Consider the following 13,733-nt stretch of genomic DNA (forward strand, 5'->3'; position numbering starts at 1 on the left):
ATTCCTTTACGCTTTCGTTGCGTCGAGCATAAAATCGAAATAAATGTGTCAGTAATATTAACATTTAATTCTTCTCTAATGTATTTTTCACACAATATTATATCGATATGAGAAAGGTTTTTAATTTTTCAATAGTTGAAAGACGTCAATCATTCGTCCTATATTATTTATATGAGAGCAACAGGAAGAATGTTATTCAAATATTCCAAAAATTTGGATTCGAAATCTCAAATTTCAAGATTTAATCTGCTACAAAGAATATTTTCAACCGTGTTGCAATTTCGATAGCATCATTTATTCATTCATCATTATTGGAAGAAAGGAAGCAGAAAAAATTGTCCTATCATGTAGCATGTTAAAACAGCTCGCTATGAAGAATATTTCTTATATTTTCAGTAATTTGCTAAATATCACTGACTCGTTTCATCTTTAAAATAAAAGAAATAAGAGTAACATGCTTTCAAGTTGCATATTAAAGCGAAGAAAATCATAACAAACGGAATATTTTCAATTTTTCTACAATTTCCGTAGCGCGCGTAGCATTCATTGCACGCTATTCGAAACGGAGGTTTGCATATTTAACCGAAGGAAGTGGAAAAAAGAGGAAAAGAGAAATTTACAAAGGCCAGCATCGTTGTTCTTTATCTGTATGTCTACAACGTGGATAGAAAGAGGACGGGGCAAAGGCATAACGTAAAAGTTGAGAATTTGCTTCCATTGGCGTATCCTCGGTTCTTCCTATTTGTCCTTATCGTCGTAAACAAAAGGAAGGTCCGGAATGCGTCGTACCTTCCCGTGACGCAGATGATCCATTCGTGCTTCAATTGGAATACAAAAGGCACGTTTACGAACAATACGCATCGCTGTGGCACGGGATAGCTTCGCCCTTTTGATATCAACCTCGCGACTAAGTACCTAAACTCACTGTCACTGATATCTTTCTCCACTGACAATAGGTACCCTCCGCTCTGCAGCCTGAATTACGATGTTGCGAATGGATAGACCGAATAAATGCCACCCGATCTTTCGACCCCCTTTTCTCGCGTGCCTTGCTGAAAAAGGTCGTGAATGCGGGAAAATGTGTAAGGTGATACTCATCTTCAGGTGCATTAGACCGTTATATGTGTATCATCGCGTGTTGGATAGAACATATTTTCTGATAAATTCTGTGGAGTACGTGAAGCATTAAAGCGAAAAAAATGCCGATGAAAGTTACTCGGTAACTATGAACCGAGGGCCGAGTGGAATCTATACTGTGGATGCTGTGTGTAATGATCGTGGAAGGAAGAGGAAACAACGATTAAACTTAGGAAAGTAAGAATAATATATATTGATGAATGTGCGGATTTAGTTTTGCATTACAATAGAAGAAAAAGAGCTCTAGCAATAAAATGAAACAATACAAAGACTAGCTAAAAAAGGCTAAACTGAGCTAGAAAAAATTCCATTAATAGGGAAGTATAAGGAAAGCGAACCAGAAAAGGAGTTCTAATAATAAAACATACATACAAAAATACAAACTATTCTCAGAAAGAGAAAGGAATATACTAACGAATGAAACAATATATAGCAATTTACAGAAGATTCAAAACCTGAATCAGACTCCAATGGCTAACAAGAAACATACTTAAACCATCTCATACGACCCCTACGTAGGTATCGGTAAATCAATCATTGCTACTAATTGACATTTGAATCCAAGACCTGGCTATATTTCTTCCACAAACCATAAACAGATGACTGTATAATTACCTCAAGGCGTATAAGTTGTACGATAATTTTCAATCTTTGGAAGCATCCGTATAGAGAATAAGTCATAGAGGATCCAGTAATAAACCAAACGGTCAGGTTCCCAACCCCGAGGGTATTTTTGCCAGTTCTCTGGCAGCGCGGCAACGCTTATTATTTACATTAAGTTGGGGCCAACACTGATATCTCTGTTCGTTAACAATGGCAACCCTCGAAGCGGTTTGAATTACAGCATCGCCAACCGGTTCGAGTGGATAAATGGTACCTGATCCCACACGCCGTGGCACGTGATGCAAAGTAGGGTCAAGGAGCCGAGTATCTAGACAAAACTAAGACGTACCGAGTTAATAGTGCAACGACCCTACCCGGTCTGACCGGCAATGTGTGCGACTAAAATCGTTTTACCTGGAAAAAAACACTCGATTGTTTTTCCGACGGTCTTCCTGTTTCTTCGGTTTCTTTAGTAGATTCACTGTATGATGGATTCTTTTTAAATATGATCACTATGTGGTCATTAGTAGACCGCAGACAATGTCAAATCATTATTATTTTTGCTACCGGTAATAACTATTATTTCTATACGCTGGAACTTGTGACAAGTAGTTGTATAGAACGAAAAAGGAAAAATTGCAAAGTGACTGTTATTACATATTGTTATATTTATTCGTAAAGGCAAAACATTTCCATTAGTTGGGTGGTCTAACATTTCTCTGTAGAATAGCTATTGAAGATGAATTCTGATATATTTTACACTAACGATGCATCTGTTTCCAGGAAGGAAGAAACCACTTCTGAAGTCGATGGGTCGTGTAGTTGTGTATCGCAGTGTCTTGTTTCGCGGTCGTGAACTCATCGCAACGTGCAGAAATCATCCGAAGTAATCACCTCGTTTTATACTCTGCAAAACCGTAACTAGGTAAGCATCTTAACGATACTATATCTCCGACATCATTTTAACGATGTCCGAATATCTTGATATTTCACTGTGATATTATGATAGCAACTGGAACCGGAAAGATGTCATAATAATGCCCGGTATTTTCAAATAATTTCAAAAAGTTTGTTATGAAAATCAGAATCACAAAAGTATCAATTTTATAATTAAACTCTTATTATTGGAAAGTGTAAATAATAACTTACGTATCGTTTTGTCAGTATACAAAAAATTTGTCAGAAGGAAATTTCACTAATATTAATTTGTCGGAAAATTCCTTTTTATAGAAAAATAGAGCGAGATAATTTCTAGAAATGGAACAAAAATTAGATGTAGGAAATATCTCATTTCATTGATAACATTAATTTAATTATACAAGAGAGATTAATTATAGGAAGCTTTTATTAAAAGAGGAAATATGTTTTAATGAAAAGGATCGTCAAAGGAGCCGTTTGAATTTTTCGCTTGACGATAGGCGGATCTAGATTGGTGAAAACCAAAGGACTAATTAATCTTTGGCTTAGAATTTTTCCAAAGATTCGCGGTGAGACCACAAGGCTAGTGTTACCTGTTCGATCTGGCATAAAATTCCTTCCGGCAATATCGCGTTTCAAACACCCATTGCCATCTAGTTATAATCTGTTAGTATCCGCAATAACATTGAATCTATTATTAAAAGACAGTCTCGGTATTGATTTTCTCGTGCAAGTTCAATTGAAATTTACTAGACGTCGTTTCAACCAAATATCCTTTTCAAATAGCGGATGAAAAATATCGTAAGTCACATTTCCTGTCTCTCATGGTAAACGTAATAATTGATAATCTCTTAAGAGTTTACTAAATGGCAATTTAAATTTCTTTTAATTATAAAATTGTATCAAATATGATTTGTGGAAGAAATCATTTTCTATTTTTAGAGACGACATTTGTAATTTTATATACGCCATAAAATTTATTTTTGCAAGAAATCCTCAATAACAGTTTGAAAATTTTGAAACTCTTTCGGAAAAGTTTTGGAAAGCTTTAGAAATTTATCCGCTATTTAATATGCAATTTTTTTTAACCTAACAGGTTATTCCCCTTTTGAACAACGTCCTATGGTACGTTCCCCTTTTCAACAATAACTTATTATACTTTTCCCCTGCGGTTCGAATGGTGCACTTTCAATTATCGTAAACAGACACGCGCACCATCAACCGTGAAGATAAAAATGACGATTCTTGTTATTGTATAATAAACATTTTTCTCCGAACAATGTTAATCCCGAAGGAAATAAGGAGAGCGACCTATAAAGCTGAGAATATTTCTACAGCATGAGGATCTTTGTCTATCTGGAGCAAATAAAAACAATCGTAAGCGGGATAGGGTTGCTTTTTGTTTCTTCGAACGAATTTTTGCTGGTTCTTCTGAACGTGGAGAGGATTCTCGATGAGTCTATGAGCATTTTTTGCGAGACAGCTCTGCGGGGGTATTAAAACGATAATAGGTACGCTCTATAAAGTGCGTGCATCTATAGCGAAATGGTAACTGCGACATGAACTTACAATGACAAGTCACGCGATGTTTGCTCTCTGTTCTCCTCTTTTTTTCATTCGCGTGTTTCTTATGCCACTTCCTGTCGGCGTGGAACTTTTTACCTGCGCTACTAGTTTTACGTCAAAACTTGCCCGTTATAATTTTTGGAAAATTTGAGACGAAAGAAAATTCGTAGAGTCTGCTCGTAACATTTTCATTCGCTTCACATACTTTTCCCATCGAAATCGTTTTACAGATTTCGATTTAGAGTTAGATTTATTATTTTTTGTAATTAAATAACGTTTCAAATCTGGTTGTCGCTTTGTAACAATTTCACTCTATGACAATGTTATTATTCCCTTGTGCGATTAATTGATCATCTAGTGAATTAATTTATAGTTTGGTTTAGTTTCACACGTAACATAATGTTAATTAACAAGGTGCGGAGAAGAATTTATCTGGAAATGTGAAACCGTTAGACAGACAATTCGTGTATTTGAAATGATCGAATCACTTAATATAGAGTCGATCGATTCTCTTCACACAGTAGTTCAAATATACTAATCACAATATAGATGTAATCAGCAGTAATTGACCGAAACAACAGTAGACAATTAATTTTGCATGATAATAATCACAATAGTCAAAATATATTGCTTGGTAATGTATTAAATGGACACATCTATTTATACACTTGTAATATAAGATCATTAAAACGAACATTTCCTTCTCTTATTTTAAACTTCATTTTGTTTGTATCTTAAATTTCAATATCGCCTTCCCATAAAAGACAAAAAATACGACTTATCATGGTTTTCCCCTGTTGCAAGTATGAAAAACTCTGCTCTTCTTCCCTGCGTGTAAATAATAACCCGAAAGACGTTAAGCATTCCAGTATTTCCCTAAGTCGCGACAAACACTTGAGATTCGACACATCCGGATCTTGGTCGCAATTTAACGAATGGCGTCATTCATTCGTCCGCAAGTAGGGGAATCATACGGGCTCGTTCTTTCGATCTTCCATCCCTGTTCTTCCATTCCGATCATTACACACTCTTCCTCTTTTTCTCTTTGCCGCTCTCTCCCAGTGGTTCACATTATGCAGCGGTCAGGCCGATATGCCGCTGTTTAATATGTGGGCCATTTCAGTGCGTGGTTCCTCTATGCGTGGATCACACGTCGATTCTTTAAGGTGAAGCCCGAGTTGTCGAATACAAAAGTTCCGCGTCCGCGAAATGGTGGCAATGTTGATCGCGTTAAAACGCGCACGGCCAAGGGTTTTCCTCTGGTGTCGATGGCTATTGTATTACCTTCGCTACAATCTGCTCGGCCTCGGTGAGTGAACATTCGTTTGTTCCGTCTTTTACGACCATCTCGGGTACTTGCCACTTTATGGGTTATTTCCGCGTGTACTCAGGTTTTTGTTTGATGGAGAATGGAGATCGAAAATCGTTAGGGCGAATGACGGCTAGTAATTGAAAAACTTTAGTGCTTGACGTTTCAATTACATTTAACATCGTTGTAATATTGAAATTATATTTATTCAAAGAGAAAGAAAGGTATAGCGCTCGTATATTCGAAAGCGCAAAGGTTTACTATTATGAATATTGGTGACTATGAATTTATAACACGTTTGAGAAAGTGATTTGATTCTGATTGATCTTGAGTCGCTTAATCTTTGAGTCAAACGATTGAGAAGTGGAACGGTCTCTTTATTGCAGCTGTCCTGTTGCATACATAAGAGGAATCTTGGTGCTGAGTACGTGTTTAGACGTATATCATATTTGTTGTAACTTTGTTAATTTTAGAAAAGTGTTAGAGAGATAGGACGAATTTCTTGAAAGACTCGGTGACTCAAATTTATGGTTTATATTTTTGATTTCACCCCTTCATTTGAAGCATTTGAAATATTCTGGAAGTAATCTTGTAAGATTCTTGAAATTGCAACGCAATTGCATTGCAGCGTAATTTATTTAAAATGTAGGTTACAGTATGTTATAGCGAAGTTTCGTTGTAGAGCGGTACAGGAGATCGCGTAGCGTAAATTTTTGGGTCATCTAAATCGGAAGGCGAGCGTTATGTGACGCATGATAATATGAAAATTCAATTACGTCACCAAAGTGTAGATACGTTAACACCAGGAATTACAGGCGCTCGTTGCAAATCCGACCTGTCAGCGACGAATTGTCTGAATTGTCAGCAATGAAAGGTTTCCGGCACTGGCCACTGGCCACTCAGACGAATTTTTCACGGTTTTACGTTACACGTCTTGAAATCTACCATCTAACACCGCTTTCACTCTTCCGCGTAATTCCACCGGCAAGAATGGTAGTATTCTGTAATTCTAAACGTGAAATTTTCTGCTATAAAATTTTATAGATCCGTGTAGTTTGTTCCGAGTACTTTCTGTTACGATGTTTCAATGAAAATATTAAATCATTCACTACTGTAAACTGTGGTCTCTTTTCTATGGAGTTCTGTAATATATTAATTAGTATTCTCCTGTAACCAAGCCGAGTCGTACGATGTCAATTCGAGACAAATATAAAATTTCTAATAAAGTATTACGAGCGAGAACATTATTGAATTACAAAAGTTACTTATAGCTCGAAGAGCGGACCTATATCGAAAATCAATATATCGTATCAAAATTAGATCGCTATCATGAATTATTATATTGCAATACGTGTTTATATGAAGGGAATACATTGGTTTTCAAGAATATATAATAAATAGATTTTGTTTCGAATTTCTGTGAATAGATTATCTGTTTAAGATACGAAATTCATGTCCTTTCGTTTGCTACGATACAAAGCGCTGGTAAGTGATTTCGTTATCGTGCAGAGTTTAATGGGTTACCACAAAACGAGCGGTCATCTATTACCACGAAGCATGTGGTAACGAGCGTTAAGGTAGTTTCAGCGAAAACATCGTGCATGTTCATGTAACTAGATCAGAAAATAGGGCATTGGTCTTATACGATAAGAGAGATAACATTTTTAGTAAAATTCTCTGAATATTCCAATAATGTTTCGCCATGAAAACTTTACATACGACAACTTGTCGAAGAGCGTACTTCGACGAATTCTTCATTTAACATGAGTCGCTCGAAGATTAATCGAATTATAATAACTCCACTAATACTGCAACAATTCTACGATAAAACCATAATAATGAAGGTTCCGTAATGATTCTAATCCCATAATTACAGTAAAAATAAATGATCACACTTCGAATCTACGGAGGAAAAGAGTGGAGTTGGAAACAGGTGAATCAGGAATCCGTACGTGGCGCGAAGACTCGAAGATTGAATCCCCACAAATCCCATGATAGCAACGAACTGTAATCGAATGAGCTGCTCGTACACCTGAACCGAATTCTTGTTGCAAAACGAATTAGGCATTCCCTTGAATGAGGGGTTGTCGAGCGATTTTATCGCGATACCGTCACACACGGAGAGATTCGCGAGCTACAAAGAGGTACACGGCCCCTGAAAACCAACGGACATGCCCACGCACGTGCACCCCGTCGCGTTCAAGTCGAAAATCACGGGTGTCATTGTGGTTTGTAGTTATACGATGGACCATGTAATCGACCAACCCCCCGAACTCTCGTCGAAGGCCGGCCAGGCCAATCAGCCTCCATTGATTCACTTTCGTCCCGTAGTCTCTCTCAACCGTGCCAACAATCCTCCGAAAGTTACCCTCGAACCAGAAAGGGGTGTAATCTTGGTCGGCACGAAGCGCCGTGTTTACAGACCGGCCAGAGAAAATATTTTCTCGTCACAGGGGTTTCAGTCGGAGGCTCGGGGGTGCTCTCCGTTTCACGGGTTCAGAAAGTTGGAATTTTTTCCTTCTTCAACCCCTTAATGAGGAACAGGATTGCGTAATAAGAGATTGAGGAGGAAAGTAGAAAAATAAAATGATAACGAGGGCTGGAATTTTTTAGTCTCGCGGAGGGGGGGGGGGTGCAAATGGTTAATGACGCGAACGTTGAAAAAGATAGGAAATTAATTTTGCATCGTAGAAAAATAAAATGATAACGAAGTCTGGAATTTTTTAGTTTCGCGGAGAGGGGAATGCAAATGGTTAATGACGCGAACGTTAAAAAGGATGGGAAATCAGTTTTGCATCGTAGAAAAATAAGACGATAACGAGGGTTGGAATTTTTTAGTTTAGGGAGAGGAGAGTTTAATCAACCTCAATATTAGAAAAGATAGGAAATTAGTATTGTATTATAGTATCTAAAGTAATATAGTGAAAAATATGTAAATTCTCTGTTGGACATATTAACGAACACTGTAAAATAGAACTAACTCGTACCAGACGAAGGATAAAAATTAACAAACACATGAATTTTTTCTTCTATTTGAAAATCTTCGCTTCTGGCACTTGTTATAAATCTATTCATCATTTTTCAATTAATATCCGATTCAAAATCTTACCATCTTGACTTTCAGTATAAAATTTCCATAATTTCGATTATTATTTTTATCGATTTTGCTAATTGCAAATAAAAATCTATAGTTTTTTTTTTACAATTCTTTAGATATTTTCCGAGAGAAACAGTGAATTGATCGATCCTATTTTATCGCGTTAGATATTTATCGCAGTCAAATGTTTGATAATGTTCTTTGGACAGTCTTCGGCCTTGTTCCTTGCTCGATATCGGATCGTAAAACCAGGCTGCTTTTTCCTGTCGAACGACCTCTCGAAAGTCGGATCGAGAGTCCTCTCGAGCCATTCCGGTCTATCCAATTAACGATTCGCGGACCGATCATTCCGGGAAACGCAGCTTTTCTCATTGAGCGTCGCGCCAGTGGCGCAGAATCCCTTTTAAACCTGGCCAGAGGTGAATTTACGAGATTGTTACTGAATTGGCTCGATGTCGTGGAAAAGTGAGCTGGTTTCTTGGCCATCGATTGGGAGATTCATTAGCGTGCTTGTATTCAAAAGCTAATTCTAAGTTTGTTTCCTGCATCTGAATTAATTCTTGTGATTGTATATCTTCAGAAGAGTTGTAGTGGTATTTTTAGTTGTTTCTATCATTAGATTTTATTGTTTCGTTAATTTTAGATCCTCTTTGTGATTTACCAGATTTTTCGTTCACGGTAAAAGTCCAAAGTCATCGCGATCCGAAACACTGTGAATTAAAATACGAATAAAAAAGAATTAGTTTGTTGTAATTTTTGTACATGGAAATACAACGATGTGCTTTTAATAAAAATGTAATAATGTATGAAAAATATAGCAACGAATAAGAAACATGTAGGATGGCAAAATATATAGATCTTCAACTCTAATATATTGATAATTCAGATGATAAGTTAACAAATTATCGACGAACTATACATTGTCATGACATTTTCGCTACGAAAGGAAAAAGTATAGAGAGCAAAATGGTATAAAGGTTGGTGACACGTGAGAGTAAAGTAAAGCTATAGGCTGCTATGAACCTAAGCCGAATGTGTGTCGAAGAGAAATTGAACAGAGTAATCAAACGTAGTCGATGCAATTGCAAGCAAATTCGCAATCAGTTCAAGTCACGAGGAGAAAGTCTTTTATATCAAATGTACATAAAGTCTGTTACACAGTCTCGACGTGTGCACTGTATAAGAAAAGAATTTGCACATATCATATTTCCAGTATATTTGCAAACACTAGCGTCGTTCTCTGTAAAGTAGGAATCTTTTCATCAACAGTCGCAACCAAGTAAAAATTAATTAGTTTCTTACAAAAATAGAACACTGTCTTATAATGCCACGAAACAAATTTTTACTGCATAAAGAAAGATATTTGTAATTAATTTTAATAACTTCCTACGACTAAATATTTCAAATTCGTTTCTTTTAAACTTTCATCGATATTCTCAACCATCTTACACCATGATACGTATCGATTAAAATTCACAGAAAAATTTGCTCCTCGACTTTAATATCAGCTTTTTTTGCTCCTGCTATTGCAGTATATCGATACTATCTCACCCTTAAATGTAACAGAGAGAACCCTTAGACGGTTAGACGTTGCGATAATTACAGGGTTGCCGACAGATTGAACAGTTTCCTCGCCCCTTAAGCCGCGTTTACACGGATCGCGTTCATTTCGCCAATGAACCCCTGAAATCGAGTCTACACCACTGTGCGTCCAAAATAACCACCCTACGCTGTCGGTGACCTCGGTCGATCGGGCAACACGCTGTTGAACCCCCGATGCTCTTGACTAAGGGATTTTCGCGGCTTCTATTGACGAATGATCTCGATTCCACCCGCTCGAGTAGTCTTCGAATTGTGCCCAATTGTTTTCCTATCATTGTTAACGAGTGTTCTCTCGGTGTTTCATGCTAGCCGCTAATCGTGCGTTAAGCGCCACTGTAAATCAGAAGCGCATCGGACCGTGCTGGTCCCATTTGTTCCTCGAATATCCTGCTCATTTGTAATGCCGAGTTTCGGGAGTGGGGTAATTACGGTGTCGAGTGATTTGTTACGAATTAGGACACGGTGTGTTCGATAGTCTTATTATTGGCATTGCTTCGTGAATTTTTCTTTGGGCAGCTGTCGCGGTACTGAACTTATACAGAAAAAGAAAGATACGTATGTCAAGTGTTAGTTGAAGCGATGAATTTTTACAAACTTAAACTCGGTGTTCGTCGTTTCTGGATTTTCTTCTTGAACTTCTTTTACTTTGTATCAATTACAATGTCGAATATTTTTTTGTAAATTTGGATATCGTTTGGAGTATGCAGGAGAAGAAAATTTAAGGGAAAGTTTAAAATTGTTCGATTGAATGACTCCTGTATTCCTAAGTACAATATGTTGGGTATCAATTGCAATGGATGTGATTTTATAAATTTAGATCAGCGGTGCTGGAATATTATTTTGGATTTCTTTCAGATAGAATATCCTATTTGTTTCATGAATCGTTCTTTACACAATACGCGTGTTTTCTTAATCACAATAAACAAGTTCGAACACGATGTTCGTTGGAACGAACGTATTAGTTATCTTTTATTTGTGAAATTATTCGTGAAATGGCGAACGATATATAAAGTATTTTATTAAGATAAAGCGTCGAAAAATTAGAAAATACTTTGAAGAAGGTAAGCTAAAAGGGATGACTGTGATATATGGAGTTGCAGATGTTTAAGAAGATTCGTTAAGGCGGTGTCAAGGCTTGAATTATCGATAGGAGTTGTCAGGGAGTTAACAGTTTACAAAATAATTGACAGTGACGGAGAAGCATTATCTTCTTATCAAGTTTTAGTTGGTTGATAAATCTGACGAGAGAAAGATCGATCTTCAGACGAAATCGAGACGAAACAGCTTGGCGGACCATTTTAAGGCGAACGGTCGTAATAGTAAATTTTAAAGTCACTCGGAGTAAGACTAAGCAGGGATTCGATGATAAATCCAGCGAATTGCTAAAGTTTTCCGATAGAATTGCTCTGATAACGGAGTGGAAGAAAGTTTCGAGGGAATCTGAACGATGCTCGGTTGCTTTTAACATATTGCATCACTGATACATAGTTCTGAACTGGGTATCTACGTAAAACATAATTCATGAAGGAAATCTAAAGAAATATTTTAATATCAAATTTGAAGAATATCGTGCCTTAATTTCCAGAAAAATTACGTTTAGTATTTTCAAATGTTTTTCTTATTTATATACGAAATTAAACTTTATTAAGTAATTATTGATTTTAGATTCTATAGTAATTAAACATCCTTCTACTGTTTTTATGAAACGTTGGAAAGTCTACAAGCGTTTTTATATCCTTTGTTTATCGGCTGGCACATTTGGTGATTAAATATCTTTTTACCACTCTACATGATTACCAACGTCATGTTACAAGTATAATATGAATTTACTCCTATTTAAAATGTACCGATGTACCTCAAAATTGAACAAGTACTTCCAAATAAAATATTCCAAAGTAAACTGTAAAGTGATTAAAGAACGCGAAGAAATAAAAGAAGTAGGAAAGAGAAGGATTGTTGCACAGCACGATTTCAATAAAGTACGTGTTTCTTTTAAAATTTTCGATATCGTCGCTGTCTGGTAGATATCGTGAAAATTTATTTTGGCGGCATGCAGCTGCGTCAGCCAGCGTTAGACCGGAAGATTCCTCCACGTTAACCCCGCATTTCGTATCCAGCATCCCCCCGGTGATGCGAGGGTGAAACCGATATCCCGGCAATTTTCTCAATTGCATCCACTCTGGTCCTGTCGGTGACAGGAGCATTCCTGCCTGCTTTGCAATTTGTATATTAATCCTTGTATTATATCATCGTCTCCATTATAGGGGTTTACAATGGGAAATGAGATATAAATACGGCGAAAAACTCCTTCGTAGAAGAACGTTTCAAGATATTGTCGATATTTCATGGAACATCTTCAGGATGGATATTATGATAAGTAAATTGACTGAGATGATGAATAAACCACGCTTATGAAGATTTAAGAAAGTATTGAAATACAGTGGAATTTAAATAATCCGGAAAATAAATACTCCAGACTCTGCTAATTTATTAGTATTAGAGTTATCAAACTGCTTTTTCTGATTTGTCTACCATAGTACATTTCGTACAAAGTCTAATTCAGAAGAAAAGGACAAAAGTTGAAAGATTTATGTGTTCCTTCGACGCTTTGTTCTATTTTTCAATTTCCCTTTATTTCACACATTCAACTTCAATTTAAGTATCGAAACCGTAAAATAATTATAGAATAGTGTGAATATGATGTAGGACTTCAGGCTATAATATTTCCCCTTTTTTTCGAAGGAAGAATAAAAAGGCTACCTTGAACCGGCTTTCGTGAAGGGTGTAATTAAAGGGATGGTGAATCTAGATAGCGCTTTAGACTTGCTGCAGCATCATGCTTGTTCACCCGTTGAAGGTACTTGCACTCCTCTTGAGAAGGGAGTGTTTTACACCCTTGGGACATACGATCTATCAGCGTTGTTCCTGCCAGGCGTAATCACCGCCCTTAACCCTTCCGTTCTTAAAAGATAACGATTACGTCATACACGAGACAATGGCATTTTGTATCTAAATTATGAGATACGGTAGCGTGAATCGGCAATTAGCCTCGATGCAGCTGATAAATTAATATCTAAATGACAGCCTTCGATCAAAGGGCATTGCTTGATGACAGCTATATTCAAATCGGCAGCTTTTTATATTCGACGTTTCCTTATTTCGATTTGTATGGAAATTTTTTAACAGTTTTCGTGTTTTAAGGATACTTCTTATTAAGTAAATTTCAAATTTTTCAAATTATATTTGTATATATCACGTTTAATACATGCCATATCTTTTGCACTGCCTTTGATCCATTTTCTTCGTCTAAAATTTCTTTCAATGACCCAGATCTAGTCAACGATCTGAAACCCCTTAATTATAAATCTTTTAGAAATACTTTTAATGTATCCCACGAATAAAATTTCTATCACAATCTCCTCAAAAATAACAAAATTTTTTTTAATAAACAGAAAGCCAACAATCCAAAATACAAATCTTCCAATTACAAATTAAAAACAT

At 36.5% G+C, this 13,733-nt stretch overlaps 1 protein-coding gene across 2 annotated transcripts in view; it reads left to right on the forward strand.

Moving 5' to 3' along the window:
• Liprin-gamma (liprin protein kazrin) overlaps positions 1-13,733 on the forward strand; it is a 146,575-nt gene that overhangs the window by 4,205 nt on the left and 128,637 nt on the right. For both annotated transcript variants that reach the window (XM_069126926.1, XM_069126925.1), the window contains exon 2: positions 2,524-2,665. The gene's annotated coding sequence lies outside the window, so the exon portion shown is untranslated. The remainder of the gene's footprint in view (positions 1-2,523; positions 2,666-13,733) is intronic.

Source organism: Bombus flavifrons, chromosome 14, assembly GCF_040668555.2.
Source record: "Bombus flavifrons isolate JBK064 chromosome 14, iyBomFlav1_principal, whole genome shotgun sequence".
Taxonomy (NCBI): Eukaryota; Metazoa; Arthropoda; class Insecta; order Hymenoptera; family Apidae; genus Bombus; species Bombus flavifrons.